The sequence below is a fragment of the Triticum aestivum genome, chromosome 3B, assembly GCF_018294505.1.
Source record: "Triticum aestivum cultivar Chinese Spring chromosome 3B, IWGSC CS RefSeq v2.1, whole genome shotgun sequence".
NCBI classification, from domain to species: domain Eukaryota; kingdom Viridiplantae; phylum Streptophyta; class Magnoliopsida; order Poales; family Poaceae; genus Triticum; species Triticum aestivum.
Genome location: NC_057801.1, coordinates 483,735,865 through 483,753,900, shown reverse-complemented (window position 1 = coordinate 483,753,900; position 18,036 = coordinate 483,735,865).

The window sequence follows — 18,036 nt, the reverse complement described above, 5'->3', positions numbered from 1 at the left end:
ACGTAGCAATATGTTGTGCCGGGTGTGACCTAACGTATGGCTACACGATATAGGTGAAGGGGGAATTCAACCGTGAATGTATTCCCGGTTTCGGACCTGTGTCAGACAGATGACCGGAGGGGGGATGTTTCATGTTCAGGTAGTTAGTGGCATCTGACAGGTAAAAGGACCACGAATTCAGATTTGTCTCGTTTTTCTGAGCAACTTTCATGTAGAAAACATTTTCATCCGAGTTACGGTTTAATTTCTATGAATTTCTAAAGTTTTAACAATATTCTAAAATTAATACTAATTCGAAAAATTAATAACAAAATGCTACGGGTACCCAGCTCTGTGTACACAAAAGTGTACACAGAGGATGACATGTGGGCCAGGGGGACCCGGTTGACCAGTCAACTATTGACTAGTCAACAGGGGGGTGGGGCCCTCCTGTCATAGACTGCTTTGCTAACTACAAAATTAACCTAGTTTCATTAGCAGACTAATTAATCTTAATTAGTGTTTTAAACTGGATTAATTACTTTAATTATTTATTTATTTAAAGCACCTATTTTTTAAAGAAAAGGGGTTGTGGGGCCCGCTGGCAGTGGCCCATCTGGCCACTGGAGCGGGTGGTTAACGGGGCGGGCACAGGTTGCCCGTCGGGGCGTGGCCTAGGCACAGCAGACGGAGCCCCGGGGCACCGACCGGCCGGGGCCGCGGTTGACGGTGGCGACGAGCTGCGCGGAGCGGGGCGGGGAAGTGGTCTGCGGCGACAGGGGAGGCCGGTAAGGCCGCGGGGGCACGCGGCCAGGGCGGCATATGGCCACGGCGAGGCGGACATGGTGGCGGAGGCACGGGCGAGCGCAGGCGGCATGGGCGAGCAGTGGCAGTCGGCGCGCTCGGGGGCGTGGCCGGGCGACGAAGTGGACCTCCGGGCGCGTCCAAGGGATTTTGCGGGCGGCGGCGGGCGTGTCGGGTACGTCGACGACCATATGTCGGTGCGGGGGCGGCTTAGGTTTGGCCTCCCGGCGGGCACTTGGTCCGCGAGGAGCTGTTGCTGGACGAGGGCGACGGCGCGAGTCGACCCGGGCAGGTAGGAGGCACGGGGGTGGACGGTGCTATCGGCTCGGCGATGTCCCACGGCGGTCACAGCTCGGGCTGGACAAAATTGAAGCCACGGGCACGGCCATCTACGGGGCGCACGCACTACCCTGGATCCCCAGGAGCATGGCAATGGTGTTAATTTAGTACGGAGCTAACTACAATAGTGGCAACAGACATGGTGGCGGAAGCAGAGCTTCGGACGGGGCATGGTCATGGCAGCAGCTAGCCAGAGGGTGCCTGCGGGGCAAAAACAAACTATGGGAAATGGGGCAACGCTCACAGTGGTTCTCGCGGGCGAGTCGGTGAAGCCGGGGGAAGCCGGAGTGAAGTAGTTCAACGAAAACGGCGGCGACCACAGGAGGAAAAAGAGCTTGATCTTGTCGTTGTCAGGGCGCTGAGCTCAAACCGGTCCTCGTAGCCGAAGCAGCGAAGCTCGACGGAGCTCCGGGGCAACCTCCTACCCCGCGGGATGCACGGTGGCTGCAGGGGCGATGGAGTTCTTGGCGACGGCGGTGGTGGTCGTGGCGGATCTGGGCGAGAATGAGAGTGACGAGGGAGAGAGGGGCGTCCAGAGGGAGTGAGGAGTGGGGAGTGGGTGGAGGTAGGTGGGGGAAGGACTTGATACGTCTCCAACGTATCTATATTTTTTTATTGTTCCATGCTATTATATTACCTATTTTGGATGCTTATGGGCTTTATTTTACATATTTATATCATTTTTGGGACTAACCTACTAACCGGAGGCCCGGCCCATATTGCTGTTTTTTTGCCTATTTCAGTATTTCGAAGAAAAGGAATATCAAACGGAGTCCAAACGGAATGAAACCTACTGGAGCGTTATTTTTGGAACAAATCTGATCCGGAGAGCTTGGGGTGCAAGTCAAGAAAGCTCCGAGGGCCCCACGAGATAGGAGGGCACCCCCTGTAGGGCGCGCCCCCTGTCTCGTGGGCCCCTCGGGCGTCCACCGACGTACTTCTTCCTCCTATATATACCTACGGACCCCGAAAACATCCAGGGGCACCACGAAACACAATTTCCACCACTGTACCCTTCTGTATCCGCGAGATCCCATCTTGGAGCCTTCGTCGGCACTCTACCGGAGGGGGAATTAACCATGGAGGGCCTCTACATCAACATACTTTCCCCTCCTATGAGTTGTCAGTAGTTTACCACAGACCTACGGGTCCATAGTTATTAGCTAGATGGCTTCTTCTCTCTTTTTGGATCTCAATACAATGTTCTCCCCCTCTCTTGTGGAGATCTATTCGATGTAATCTCTTTTTGCAGTGTGTTTGTCAAGATTCGATGAATTGTGAGTTTATGTTCATATTTATCTATGGTTATTAATTGAATCTTCTCCGAATCCTTTTATATATGATTCAGTTATCTTTGCAAGTCTCTTCGAATTATCGGTTTGGTTTGGCCTACTAGATTGATCTTTCTTGCCATGGGAGAAGTGCTTAGCTTTGGGTTCAATCTTGCGGTGATCTTACCCAGTGACAGAAAGGGTTGCAATACACATATTGTATTGTTGCCATCGAGGATAACAAGATGGGGTTTATATCATATTGCATGAGTTTATCCCTCTACAACATATCATCTTGCTTAATGCGTTACTCCGTTCTTATGAACTTAATACTCTAGATGCATGCTAGATAGCGGTCGATGTGTGGAGTAATAGTAGTAGATGCAGGCAGGAGTCGGTCTACTTGTTTTGGATGTGATGCCTATATACATGATCATGCCTAGATGACGTCATAATTATTCGCTTTTCTATCGATTGCTTGACAAGAATTTGTTCACCCACCGTAATACTTATGCTCTCGAGAGAAGCCTCTAGTGAAACCTATGGCCCCCGGGTCTATCTATTATCATATTTGCTTTCAATCTACTTTTATTTGCATCTTTACTTTTCTTGCATCTATATCATAAAATACCAAAAATATATTTATCTTATCATACTATCTCTATTAGATCTCACTTTTTCAAGTGGCCGTGAAGGGATTGACAACCCCTTTATTGCGTTGGTTGTGAGTTCTCAGTTTGTTTGTGTAGGTGCGTGGGACTTTTGAGGAGCCTCCTACTGGATTGATACCTTGGTTCTCAAAAATTGAGGGAAATACTTACGCTACACTTGCTGCATCACCCTCTCCTCTTCGGGGAAAACCAACGCTAGCTCAAGATGTAGCAAGAAGGATTTCTGGCGCCGTTGCCAGGGAGGTCTTCACTCAAGTCAAGACATACCAAGTACCCATCACAAACTCATATCCCTCGCATTTACATTATTTGCCATTTGCCTCTCGTTTTCCTCTCCCCCACTTCACCCTTGCCGTTTTATTCGCCCTCTCTTTCCCAGTCTCCTCCTCTCTTCCTTCCGCCTTTTTCCGTTTGCCTTCTTGCTTGCTCGTGTGTTAGTTCGTTCACCTTGTCACTATGACTAGTCTCTTATCTTCTCCGTTATCTCCCGCGAATGAAGTTTTAAATTTTAAGCAAAGGGAGGGAGAAAATCTAAAAGACGCTTGGTATAGAATTTGCAATGCTCAAAATAGATCTACTAGGAAGCAATCTACTTCAGTTCTTCTTCGTAATTTTTATGTAGGTGCTAATCCTTGGTTTAGATATATCCTTGATACTATTACCGGAGGGAATTTCTTGGGTAGCCATACTTTTGATTCTTACAATGCTTTAATAGATTTATTTGGCTCACCACCTCCTTTGATTAATGGAACTATGTTAACTTTGGAGCATGTTATGCAAAGACTTGAAATTATTGAGAATAAAGTTGCTACCATTGAATCAATTGAAAATCCCGATAAAAATATCCACAATCAAATTACCCAATATGGATCTAAGGTAGGAACGACTTTGAAAAATATTAAAGAAAAAGAACCCATAGTTAACGAGAGAATAAATCTAGATTCCACAAGAATCGATAAACTTGAGGGTATTATTACCAACTTGAGAACCGCTTTTTCTTCCATTCAAAACACTCCAAGTTCATCTACTAAAAATCTAAGCTTACTTATGTTCCTAAGAGTAAGGATGAATCATCTAGTAAGGAAACCGCGGATCTTAAATCTATAAGTGTTCATCCCACTCTTTTTGCCATCATTAAGGAACCTTTTGCTATGAATGAATTTTTTGATCTTGTGCCTAAGAGTTTGATAATTACTAGAAAGAAAGAAATTTCTAAGAAAGATAGATGCCTCATTGAAGAATTTCCCACCAAAGATGGCACTCGTTAGATCTATCCTTGCTTTTATGCCTAGCTAGGGGCGTTAAACGATAGCGCTAGTTGGGAGGCAACCCAATTTTCTTTATATTCTTTGTTTTTGTTCCTTTTTAGTGTTAAATTTTGTTTCTACTTTCTGTTTAGATGTGTTTTTACCTTTTGTTTAGTGTTTGTGCCAAGTAGAACCTATAGGATAAACTATGATGATGGTTGATTTGATTCTGCTGAAAAACAGAAACTTTGTGCTCACGAGAAAAAATTCAATAAATCACAGAAAAGAGCTTTTGCGTTGATTCTTTTTTTTAATGATCAATAAACAAATTTTCCAGTACTTCCTAGTTTTTTAGGATTTTTAGAGTTCCAGAAGTTTGCGTTAGTTACAGATTGCTACAGACTGTTCTGTTTTTGACAGTTTCTATTTTTCGTGTGTTGTTTGCTTATTTCAATGCATCTATGGCTAATAAATTAGTTTATAAACCATAAGGAAGTTGGAATACAGTAGGTTTAACACCCAAAAAAATAAAGAATGAGTTCATTGCAGTACCTTATGTGGTGGTTTTGTTTTCTTTCACTAACGGAGCTTATAAGATTTCCTGTTGAGTTTTGTGTTGTGAAGTTTTCAATTTTTGGATAAAGCTTTTATGGACTATGGAATAAAGAGTGGCAAGAGCCTAAGCTTGGGGATGCTTATGGCACCCCAAGATATTCAAGAATAGCCAAAAGCCTAATCTTGGGGATGCCCCGGGAAGGCATCCCCTCTTTCGTCTTCGTTCATTGGTAACTTTACTTGGAGCTATATTTTTATTCACTACATGATATGTGTTTTTCTTGGAGCGTCGTGTATTATATTGGAATTTTCTTGTTAGTTTACCACAATCATCCTTGCTGTAACACACCTTTTTGGAGAAGCCTATTTGATTAGAATTTGCTAGAATACTCTATGTGCTTCACTTATATCTTTTGAGCTTGATAGTTTTTGCTCTAGTGCTTCACTTATATCTTTTAGAGCATGGTGGTGGATTAATTTTATAGAAATTGCTAGTCTCTCATGCTTCACTTATATTATTTTGAGAGTCTCTTAGAACAGCATGGTATTTGCTTTTGTTACAAAGTTGGTCCTAGAATGATGAGCATCCAAGTTGGGTATAATAAAAACTATCATAGGAAGTGAATTGGATGCTAGGATCAATTTGATGCTTGATAATTGTTTTGAGATATGGAGGTAGTAATATTAAATTCATGCTAGTTGGGTGATTATGGATTTAAAGAATGCTTGAGTTGAAGTTTGTGATTCCCATAGCATGCACATATGGTGAACCGCTTTGTGATGAAGTTGGAGCACAATTTTATTTATTTATTGTCTTCCTTATGAGTGGCAGTCGGGGACGAGCGATGGTTTTTTCCTACCAATCTATCCCCCTAGGAGCATGCGTGTAGTGCTTTGGTTTTTGATGACTTCTAAATTTTTACAACAAGTATATGAGTTCTTTTGATTAATGTTGAGTCCATGGATTATACGCACTCCTTTCACCCCTCCATTATTGCTAGCCTCTCTTGTATCGTGCAACTTTTGCCTGTACCAAACACCCACCATACTCCTTCCTCAAAACAGCCACCATACCTACCTATTATTGGCATTTCCATAGCCATTCCGAGATATATTGCCATGCAACTTTCCACCGTTCCATTCATATGACATACATTACTTTTGTCATGTTGCTTTTTGCATGAACATGTAGTTGACATTGTATTTGTGGCAAAGCCACCGTTCATGATTCTTTCATACATGTCACTCTTGATTCATTGCATATCCCGGTATACCGCCGGAGGCATTCATATAGAGTCATATTTTGTTCTAAGTATCGAGTTGTAATAGTTGAGTTGTAAAAAAGAAAAGTGTGATGATCATCATTATTAGAGCATTATCCCAGTGAGGAAAGGATGCTGGAGACTATGATTCCCCCATAAGTCGGGATGAGACTCCGGACGAAATAAAAAAAAAGTGGCCATAAAAAAAGAAAAGGCCCAAATAAAAAAATAAAAAAATGAGAGAAAAAGAGAGAAGGGACAATGCTACTATCCTTTTACCACACTTGTGCTTCAAAGTAGCACCATGATCTTCATGATAGAGAGTCTCATATGTTGTCACTTCCATTTACTAGTGGGAATTTTTTATTATAGAACTTGGCTTGTATATTCCAATGATGGGCTTCCTCAAAATGCCCTAGGTCTTCGTGAGCAAGCAAGTTGGATGCACCCCACTAGTTTTCTTTTGTTGAGCTTTCATATATTTATAGCTCTAGTGCATCCGTTGCATGGCAATCCCTACTCACTCACATTGATATATATTAATGGGCATCTCCATAGCCCGTTGATACGCCTAGTTGATGTGAGAGTGAGACTATCTTCTCCTTTTTTGTCTTCTCCACAACCACCGTTCTATTCCACATATAGTGTTATGTCCATGGCTCACGCTCATGTATTGCGTGAAAGTTGAAAAAGTTTGAGATTATTAAAGTATGAAACAATTGCTTGGCTCGCCATCGGGGTTGTGCATGATTAAATACTTTGTGTGATGAAGATAGAGCTTAGCCAGACTATATGATTTTGTAGGGATAACTTTCTTTTGGCCATGCTATTTTGAGAAGACATGATTACTTGCTTAGTATGCTTGAAGTATTATTATTTCTTATGTCAATATGAACTTTTATTTTGTATTACTTGGATCTGAACATTCATGCCACAATGAAAGAAAATTACATTATGAATTATGCTAGGTAGCATTCCACATCAAAAATTCTCTTTTTATCATTTACCTACTCGAGGACGAGCAGGAATTAAGCTTGGGGATGCTTGATACGTCTCCAACGTATCTATAATTTTTTATTGTTCCATGCTATTATATTACCTGTTTTGGATGCTTATGGGCTTTATTTTACATATTTATATCATTTTTGGGACTAACCTACTAACCGGAGGCCCAGCCCATATTGCTGTTTTTTTTGCCTATTTCAGTATTTCGATGAAAAGGAATATCAAGCGGAGTCCAAATGGAATGAAACCTTCGGGGTGTTATTTTTGGAACAAATCTGATCCGGAGAGCTTGGGGTGCAACTCAAGAAAGCTCCGAAGCCCCCACGAGATAGGAGGGCGCCCCCCCCCCCCTGTAGGGCACGCCCCCTGTCTCGTGGGCCCCTCGGGCATCCACCGACGTACTTCTTCCTCCTATATATACCTACGGATCCAGAAAACATCCAGGGGAACCACGAAACACAATTTCCACCACCGTAACCTTCTGTATCCGCGAGATCCCATCTTGGAGCCTTCGCCGGCACTCTGCCGAAGGGGGAATCAACCACGGAGGGCCTCTACATCAACATCCTTGCCCCTCCTATGAGTTGTGAGTAGTTTACCACAGACCTACGGGTCCATAGTTATTAGCTATATGGCTTCTTCTCTCTTTTTGGATCTCAATACAATGTTCTCCCCCTCTCTTGTGGAGATCTATTCGATGTAATCTCTTTTTGCGGTGTGTTTGTCAAGATCCAATGAATTGTGAGTTTATGTACAGATTTATCTATGGTTATTAATTGAATCTTCTCTGAATTCTTTTATGTATGATTGAGTTATCTTTGCAAGTCTCTTCGAATTATCGGTTTGGTTTGGCCTACTAGAATGATATTTCTTGCCATGGGAGAAGTGCTTAGCTTTGGGTTCAATCTTGCGGTGATCTTACCCAGTGACAGAAAGGGTTGCAAGACACGTATTGTATTGTTGCCATCGAGGATAACAAGATGGGGTTTATATCATATTGCATGAGTTTATCCCTCTACATCATATCATCTTGCTTAATGCGTTACTCCGTTCTTATGAACTTAATACTCTAGATGCATGCTGGATAGCGGTCGATGTGTGGAGTAATAGTAGTAGATGCAGGCAGGAGTCGGTCTACTTGTTTTGGATGCGATGCCTATATACATGATCATGCTTAGATGACGTCATAATTATTCGCTTTTCTATCAATTGCTTGACAGTAATCTGTTCACCCACCGTAATACTTATGCTCTCGAGAGAAGCCTCTAGTGAAACCTATGGCCCCCGGGTCTATCTATTATCATATTTTCTTTCAATCTACTTTTATTTGCATCTTTACTTTTCTTGCATCTATATCATAAAATACCAAAAATATATTTATCTTATCATACTATCTCTATTAGATCTCACTTTCGCAAGTGGCCGTGAAGGGATTGACAACCCCTTTATTGCGTTGGTTGCGAGTTCTCGAATTGTTTGTGTAGGTGCGTGGGACTTTTGAGGAGCCTCCTACTGGATTGATACCTTGGTTCTCAAAAACTAAGGGAAATACTTGTATACTTTCTGTAGCGATGAAACTTTGTGATGTCCATGGTCCCTGCTGAACTTGCGTAACGCTACTTTGTTAGTTTGGGTACAATGACCTGCATACCTCTAGTTAATTAGTTTGCGTACTATATGTTGCATCTAATTGCTAACCCTTTCTTTTTCGTGTTGCTCTAGTATATTTTGTTGCATATGATTGTACATTCTCTTGATGAAGATGCATCTCTAACAGGTACCTAGATTCTTGATGGCGAATGAGCAGTGCTATGTCGTGTACAAAGGGAAGGTTCCGGGAGTGTACGATGAGTGGCCTGAGTGTCAGGCGCAAGTGGATGGGGTCTCGGGCACCAACCATAAAGGCTTCAAAAGCAGACAAGAAGCAGAAGCTAGTTACTTGAGGTTCACGCTAGCGTGAGAGAGGACTCTAAACCGCCGCCTCATGTACTACATAGTTCTGCTCTCACTCATAGTGGTAACTCTTCTCGCATATATCATTGTTTAGATGGATGACGATGTAGTTGTAAGTATTCGAGACTTCTATCGCTATTTTCGAGATGATGACGAGAAACCACTTTGTTTTGGATGATGATTATGATGAGGACATGATTTGGTGAGACTACTTTGTATGTATATGCTATGATTACATTTGTATGTGTATGTGTAAGTGCGTCTAGTGCCACCCCTAGTTGGTTTTGGAGTATTGACGACAAAGTTGGTTGAGGGGCTAATGCGTTTGTGAGAATTGCAGGATAACGCGGGTAGTGTCCCTCATTGATTCGGTTTACCTACCGGAGATGACCCCTAAAAATGTATGAAGACATTGACAACAATGGTGGTATGTGAAGATATTCATATTGAAGACTATGACATGAGAAGACATTGAGTGAAGACTATGGAGCGTGAAGACTGTGTTGTTTTGTTGTTTCCTTTTCTTCTTTGTTGAGTCATAGGAACCACCGTACTGTTAAGTGGGGTCCAAGTGAACAAAGTCAGAATGACTGAAGTGATGCTCAACCCAAATCCTATGTCTTCAAGCGAAGACAATGAGAGCAAATCTTATCCAGAGCTGGACGAGTCAGCTTTGCTTGTAGCCCAAGTAAAGTTGTCGTGTGTGTTTGAAATCTAACCATTGGAACACGTGTTAGTTCCTTAGTGACCACGGGTCATTTCGGACATATCAGGTCGGGTTGCCTAGTGGCTATAAATAGCCCCCCCCCCTACACCATAAATTGGTGGCTGCTCAGAGTTAGTTCACGGCTTTTGTCGTTTGAGAGCAACCCACCTCGAAGCCTTTGAGAGAGAGAAATCCTTGTGAGGACAAAACCCAAACACCCAGAGCCAAAGAGTGTTAGGCATCACTGAAGTCTTTCTGACTGAGTGACCTGAAGACTTATTACACTTGAGGACTGTGTATCCTCCAGTCGGTTAGGTGTCGCGTTCTCAGCATCCAAGAGTCATTGTGGATCGCCGATGAACGAAGTCTGTGAAGGTTCGGAAGTCTACCTTGAAGACTTACCAGAGTGATTGGGCGAGGACTGTGTGTCCTTAGCTCAAGGGGAATAAGGTGAAGACGCGGTCTTCTGAGTTGAATCTCAGCCTCCCTAACCAGACGTACAGTTGTCACAGCAATTGGAACTGGTCCAACAAATCATGTATCTTCAACAAGTGACTGGTTCTATCCTCTCCCTCCCTTTACTTTGAGTTTGTCTTCGTGAAGTCATTGCCTATTTGTCATACCTCTTTGACTTCATTGCTTGACTACTATCGTTGGTTGGCTTCATACTATCTTCTATCCTGATCCTTACTACCAAGCTGCTATTAGTCTTTGTACTTTCACATTACTACATACTTGACTATGGTTTGCTTGTTGTAGTTTATCTTCCGCTGCATATCAATTAGGTCATTTCTATTGTTTGTCTTCGAAACTTCCATGTTTTGAAGACTTTGATAAAAATCGCCTATTCACCCCCCCCCTCTAGTCGATAACTAGAACTTTCAATTGGTATTAGAGCAAGGTACTCCCTTGTTCTGTGTGATTCGGTTTAACCACCTGGAGTTTAGCTATGTCGACTGCAGGGATAATCAAAGTCTTCGCTGCTTGCCCCGTGTTCGATGGAACTGAATATCCCTACTGGAAGAATAAGATGTGCATGCATCTTGAAGCCGTTGATGTCGACCTCTGGTATGTCGTCAAGAACGACATTCCCAAAACTGGTGAAGGTGTCACCCCTACTGATGTCAAGAAGTTCAATCAACTGGACTCTACTGCAAAGAACATCATCTGTGGTCATCTGACCAAAGGATAGTATGGCCGTGTGAGTGCTCTGGAAACGTCAAAGCTAGTCTGTGATTGGCTATCCAAGGTCAATGAAGGCGTCTCTACTCAGAGAGACCAAAGGATCAGTGTTCCTTGCAACCTCTTCAACCGCTTCAAGAGAAACGACAATGAAAATGTCTAGCTCACGTTTGATCGCCTCACCGACATCACAAATTAGCTTCAGGCTCTCGGTGCCACTGAGATTACCAAGCATGAAATCGTCAAGACACTACTAAGATCTCTTGACAGCTCCTTTGACACCCTTGCCCTCATGATACAAGAACGCCCTGACTTCAAGACACTCGATCCATCCGATATACTTGAGAGGCTCAACACACATGAGTTCCAGCTTTCTGAGAAAAGAGATATCTATGGTCCCAACTATGGCCGAACTTGTGCTTTGAAGGCAAAAGTTGTTTCCTCATCTAAAGAAGAATCTGAGTGCGGTTCTGATGATCCTGAAGACATTGGAAAGGAACTTGCTATGCTTGTGAAGAAGTTCCAGAAGTTCACCAAGAAGAAGGGCTTCAGAAAGTCTTCATGATCTAGCTCAAGAAATGATGAAGCTTCCACTCATGACAACAAGAAGAGAACATGTCACAAGTGCAAGAAACCTGGACACTATATCTCTGAGTGTCCACAGTGGGACAATGTGAAGAAGAAGAAGAAGAGCAAGGAATATGATTCTGATGACAAGAAGAAGAAGAAATCTTCAAAGTCTTCTTCCAAGTCCTCATCAAGGTCTTCATCTCATAAGAAGAGCTCATCTGGCAAGGCTCGTGCTTTTGTTGGCAAGGAAATGGATTCAGAGGAGGAGTCTGCTTTTGAGGAGGCGGAGGTGGAGTGTGAAGAGGAGTCCGACCCTGGCGTTGCAAGTCTGGCTCTAGCCACAGCCTATGTTGCCAAGTCCATCTTCAACACTAAAGACAATGACTTCCACACCAACGCTGAGGCTGATGACAAGGACGATCCTGCTCCCACCTACTGCTTCATGGCACGTGGTGCAAAGGTAAAATCACGTGATGCTTACTTTCAAACGTCAAGTGAAGATGACTCTGACTATGAATCCAAACCCAGCTACAAAACACTTGCTAAAATTGCAACTGAACAACAAAAAGCTATGGAACATACTCAAAAACGGTTAGACAAAAGCGATGACCTATTCGACACGGAAATGACACGTTCACAGTCCTTAGTTGAAGACATAAAAAATCTTCATGCTAAGTACCAAGAACTTGAAAGTCTTCATGAGACGCTCTCAACCACTTATGAAAAGCTCTCCTATGATTATCTTCAAAGGAAGCAAGAGCTTGAGAAATTGAAAGCGGCTCATGAAGATCTTCAAAAGGAGAATGAGTCACTTCACGCTCAACAGATCAGTTCTGCTCAGGATGGATTTGAACCACCATGTCTAAAATGCATTGAGTGTGATTACGCTACCTCTGTTGCTGAATGTTCCACTGCTGTTGTTGTTGCATTGTCTTCAACTACTGATGTGGAAACTAACCCCTCTATGGAGGATACCACTACTATTGCTGATGAAAATGCTAGGTTGAAGACATTGCTTGAAACAGGATGTATAAAAGTCTGAAAGGACATCAGACACTTTGCGATGTCCTCAAAAAGCAGGTTCTGAACCGAAACCCTAAGAAAGAGGGTGTTGGGTTCGAGAGGAAAATGAATGTTGATGGTTCCTACTGGAAGCGTGAGCAGTATCCCAAAACCACATGGGTTGCTGCAAAGGAATCTTCAGTGGATCCATCCACCTTATCTGGCTTTACCTGTGCTAATCCTATTATCATTGATGAATCCTTTGATGCAAACTATAAACTGTTCAAAAATCAGAATGGTGAAGTGTTTGCCAGGTATATTGGTACTAACTGCAGGAATGGACCACCTATGAAGAAGATTTGGGTTCCCAAAAGCTATCTTGAGAATCTTCCAGTGAATGTCATCATGACACCACCAAGGAAGAAGACAAACCCCAGACCTATGGCTTCATATGACCCAAAGGCTTCATACAAATACAGGACTCACCTGAGTCACCCTAACGCCAATGTTTTGCAGGGAAATCGTACTCAAACTTATGAATATGAGCGTGTGTCTTCAAACCGCTATGTTCATAGAACTAAGAACTTTTCTGCTTATTCATATGAGTATCATTCATCTCCTGCAAGGCTATTTGCTAGGGCTCCAAAGCCGAAGTTCTCAGATGCTGCACTTAGACTCATTGCTTCTAAGCCACCCCTAAAAATGTGGGTGGTGAAGAAGAATTAACTTTCTTTTGCAGAATAAGGTCTCCAGCCTGCTATCAAAGGCGTCTGATACTATTGCTGGGGACCTAAAACACATTAAGGGACGCATGATAAAATGGTCTTACTATGTATTTCACATGTGAATCGCTTACCAGCCATACTATGAGTTCTAACCTTGATCTAAGCTGTGATAATCCTTGTGTGCGTCAAATGCTTATGCTTCACAACACACTTTGTGAAGCCTATCCTCCTAATTGCACTGTAGCGTATGACACCTCATGCTTCAGAATGGATTATGGACAGCAGATGCACTAATCATATGACTGGTGATCAAAGTCTTCTCATGGACTCAACCTTACGTCCATCAGACAAGAGTCACATCACATTTGCTGACACTGGTAAAAGCAAGGTATTGGGTCTAGGTAGAGTTGCAATCTCAAAGGATCAACACATGGATAAAGTGATGCTTGTTGAATCCCTTGGGTTCAACTTAATGTCTATCTCAATGCTTTGTGACTTAAACATGATTGTGCTATTCGGAAAATATCGTTGCCTTGTACTAATGGAATCTGACAAGTCTCTAGTCTTTGAAGGGTATCGGAAAGATGATCTATACATGGTAGATTTCTCAGCAGGTCCACAGCTTGTCGTATGTCTTCTTGCAAAAGCTTCAAAATGCTGGCTCTGGCATCGAAGGCTGGGGCATGCTGGCATGAGGAACTTACACACACTCGTCAAGAAGAAGCATGTCATAGGCATCGAGGGTGTCAAGTTCAAGAAGGATCATTTGTGTGGTGCCTGCGAAGCAGGAAAGATGACTAGGGCAAAGCACCCCTCGAAGACAATCATGACGACATCTCAACCCTTCGAGTTGTTACACATGGACTTATTTGGCCCTACTCACTACTCTACCCTCACAACAACAGCTTGTCTCTATGGCTTCGTCATTGTTGATGACTACTCAAGATATACATGGGTGCACATAATTCTCTACAAGACTAAAGTGCAAGATGTCTTCAGACGCTTCGCCAATCGAGCCATGAACAATTATGGCGTCAAGATCAAGCATATCAGAAGTGACAACGGCACTGAGTTCAAGAACACCGGGCTTGATCTTTATCTGGATAAAATGGGAATCACTCATGAGTTTTCTGCTCCATACACACCTCAGCAAAATGGCATCGTAGAGCGCAAGAACAGAACCCTCATTGAGATGGCTCGAACAATGCTCGATGAGTACAAGACACCAAGAAAGTTCTGGCCTGAAGCTATTGATACAGCATGTCACATCATCAACCGTGTTTACATCCATAAGCTTCTGAACAAAACATCCTATGAGCTCCTTACCGGCAAGAAGCCAAATGTCAGCTACTTCAGAGTATTTGGTGCTAGGTGCTGGATCAAGGATCCCCATCACAAGTCAAAATTTGCACCTAAAGCTCACGAAGGCTTCATGCTCGGTTACGGAAAGGACTCGCACTCTTACAGATTCTTCAACCTCTATCACTAAAAAATCGTTGAAACTATGGACATGCGATTTGATGAAACCAATGGTTCACAAAGGGAGCTCCTGCCAAGTACACTAGATGAAGCTCCGCCCAGCGAATCTATCAAGCTGATGGGAACTGGTGAAATCATGCCTTCTGAAGCACAGCCTGAAGAGGAACTTATCATTTCTGCACCAAACCAACCTGAAGACAATGCTCAGACCGAAGACAATCCTCCTAACGATGACAATGATCAGCAAGAGCAAGGTCTTCGTCCAGTTCATCCTCGTGTTGCAAATGAAGTACAAATTGAGAAGATAATTGATAGCATCAATGCACCTGGTCCACTTACTCGCTCAAGAGCAACACAGTTATCAAATTTCTGTGGGCACTTTTCGTTTGTGTCAATATCAGAACCCAAGAAAGTTGCTGAAGCCTTAATGGAACCTGAATGGATTCAAGCTATGCAAGAAGAACTTCAACAGTTCAAGTTGAACAATGTTTGGGAACTAGTCAAGCGTCCTGACCCTCGCAAGCATAACATTATTGGCACAAAATGGATATATCGAAACAAGCAAGATGAGCATGGTCAAGTCATCGGAAACAAAGCACGTCTTGTGGCTCAAGCATATACTCAAGTTGAAGGAATTGACTTCGATGAAACATTTGCTCCTGTGGCTAGGCTTGAAGCTATTCGCATACTCCTAGCCTATGCTAACCACCACAACATCTTACTATATCAAATGGATGTGAAGAGTGCATTCCTCAATGACAAGATTGAAGAAGAAGTGTATGTTGCTCAACCGCCTGGCTTTGAAGATCCAAAACATCCTGATATGGTGTACAAGCTAAACAAAGCATTGTATGGCCTCAAACAAGCTCCTCGCGCGTGGTATGATACGATCAAAGACTTCCTGAAGAGCAAAGGCTTCAAACCTGGATCCCTCGATCCCACACTCTTCACGAAGACATATGATGGTGAACTGTTTGTGTGCCAAATTTATGTGGATGACATTATCTTCGGCTTCACCAACCAGAAGTATAGTGATGAGTTTGGATACATGATGCAAGAGCAATATCAGATGTCCATGATGGGTGAGCTGAAGTTCTTCCTTGGTCTTCAAATTTGTCAGCAAAGGAATGGCATCTTCATATCTCAAGAAAAATATCTCAAAGACTGTCTGAAGAAGTTTGGAATGCAAGATTGCAAAGGTTACATGACGCCAATGCCAGCCAAACACCATCTGGATCCCGACGACAATGGTAAAGAGTTCGATCAAAAGGTATACCGCTCCATGATTGGTTCCTTACTTTACCTATGTGCATCTAGGCCAGATATTATGCTTAGTGTTTGCATGTGTGCTCGATTCCAAGCGGCACCAAAGGAATCGCATCACTTAGCGGTGAAGCGAATTCTTCGATATTTGGCTTACACCCCAACACTCGGATTATGGTATCCAAAGGGCTCAAGATTTGATCTGGTTGGATTCTCGGATGCTGATTATGCTGGTTACAAGGTGGATCACAAGTCTACATCAGGCACATGTCACTTTCTGGGACGATCACTTGTCTGTTGGTCTTCAAAGAAGCAAAACTGTGTATCACTCTCAACTGCTGAATCTGAATACATTGCAGCTGGATCTTGCTGCGCTCAGCTTCTATGGATGAAGCAAACTCTCAAGGACTATGGCGTCAATCTACAACAAGTACCTCTCTTCTGCGACAACGAAAGCGCCATCAAGATTGCCAACAATCCAGTCCAGCACTCGAAGACAAAGCACACTGAAATTCGTCATCACTTTCTCAGAGATCATGTCATGAATAAAGATATTGACATCATTCACGTCAACAGTGAAGAGCAACTGGCAGATATCTTCACAAAGCCCTTGGATGAGAAAAGGTTTTGCAAGTTACGGTGTGAGCTAAATATCTTGGAATCCTCAAATGTCCTGTGATCAGGCACACATCCTAACACTTATGCATGTTGATGACTTAGATGTGCAACACACGAAGTAAAGTATATCTTAATCAATGAAGACTTACATTCTGAGTGTGAATACATTAACGTGGAATTTGACTTCGAAGCGCCACGATAATTGTGCGCCGTGTCTGGGTCTAATACTTCCTATACGATGGGTAATGCCACCACCAAATTTCTTGGTTTGAAGTGTTTCGCTCATGGCATTATTTTTGCAATGTCTTCGCATTTGGTTTGTCTTCAAATTTCAACTTATCTTCATGATTTACTTCACTAGGTTGATTTGATTGCTTTCTGATATATATACTAGTGTTCTGTCCTCTACATCATTCACTTATAGCTATGTCTTCCTTGTTAAATCTTTTGAACTAAGTGAATGTGATCAGACCCTAATCTCTCTATGCTTTCTATCTCAAACTCTATCTTTTCAAATCATATGCATTCTATTGAAACTGTCGAATGTCTTCTCTGCATCCTTGTCAGCAGAAGACACAGAGACAAACATTAAGTCTATTTTAAATTATTTATCCTTATTGTTTGAAATCCGGAGAAGCCGGAACAACCATCCGACAAACCTGGCGGGCGTGGGAACATGGGACAACTCTGAGTATGTTGCATGCTTGCCACGTGCCCCTCAGATGTGAACGGCCAGGGGCACCTGCGTAATTACGCTATGCCACACACTTCCTTATAAATACATGTCCCCTGCGGTAAAGAAAACCTTCTTCCACCTCTCCACCTCGTCAAAACCCTAGCACCACCGGTAGCTCTCGACGACGTCGGCGACGAAGTGCTTAGCTGCCGTGACTTCTCCGACGCTGTCCTCACGCCGGCCGCGGACATCGTCTTCTCCGCCGCCACCGTAGGTGTCCTCCGTCGCCAAGTTAGGGCACGGTGGATTGAACTGCTCGGTCTCCTGTTCATCCCATCTAGCAGTTCTTCGTGTGGTAAATAAAACTCTATTTCTACCACCTTTTTGATTCTCAATGATTCATCCTATTTACCAAAATTGGTTTCTGCCTATACAATGTTAGATCTATTTTGTCTGCATCTCATACTGCCTAGTATATTCACTTAACCTTCATATCTAGTTAGATTCATCACTTGTACTTATTCACGGATTCGTACAAATCTGGAACCAACTCTCAACATATAAGTGAATGTCTTCGCTTCATGAGGTCAATGTCTTCAAACTGATTTATCTTCAAAATCTTCTGAGAATGCATATGACCTCTTCCCCTTCCCTCGCATCTCTAATGCTGTCACAGGTACATGTCCATGGGAGAATCCCTTGGTTCTCATAGTCTGCATTCGTTTGCAA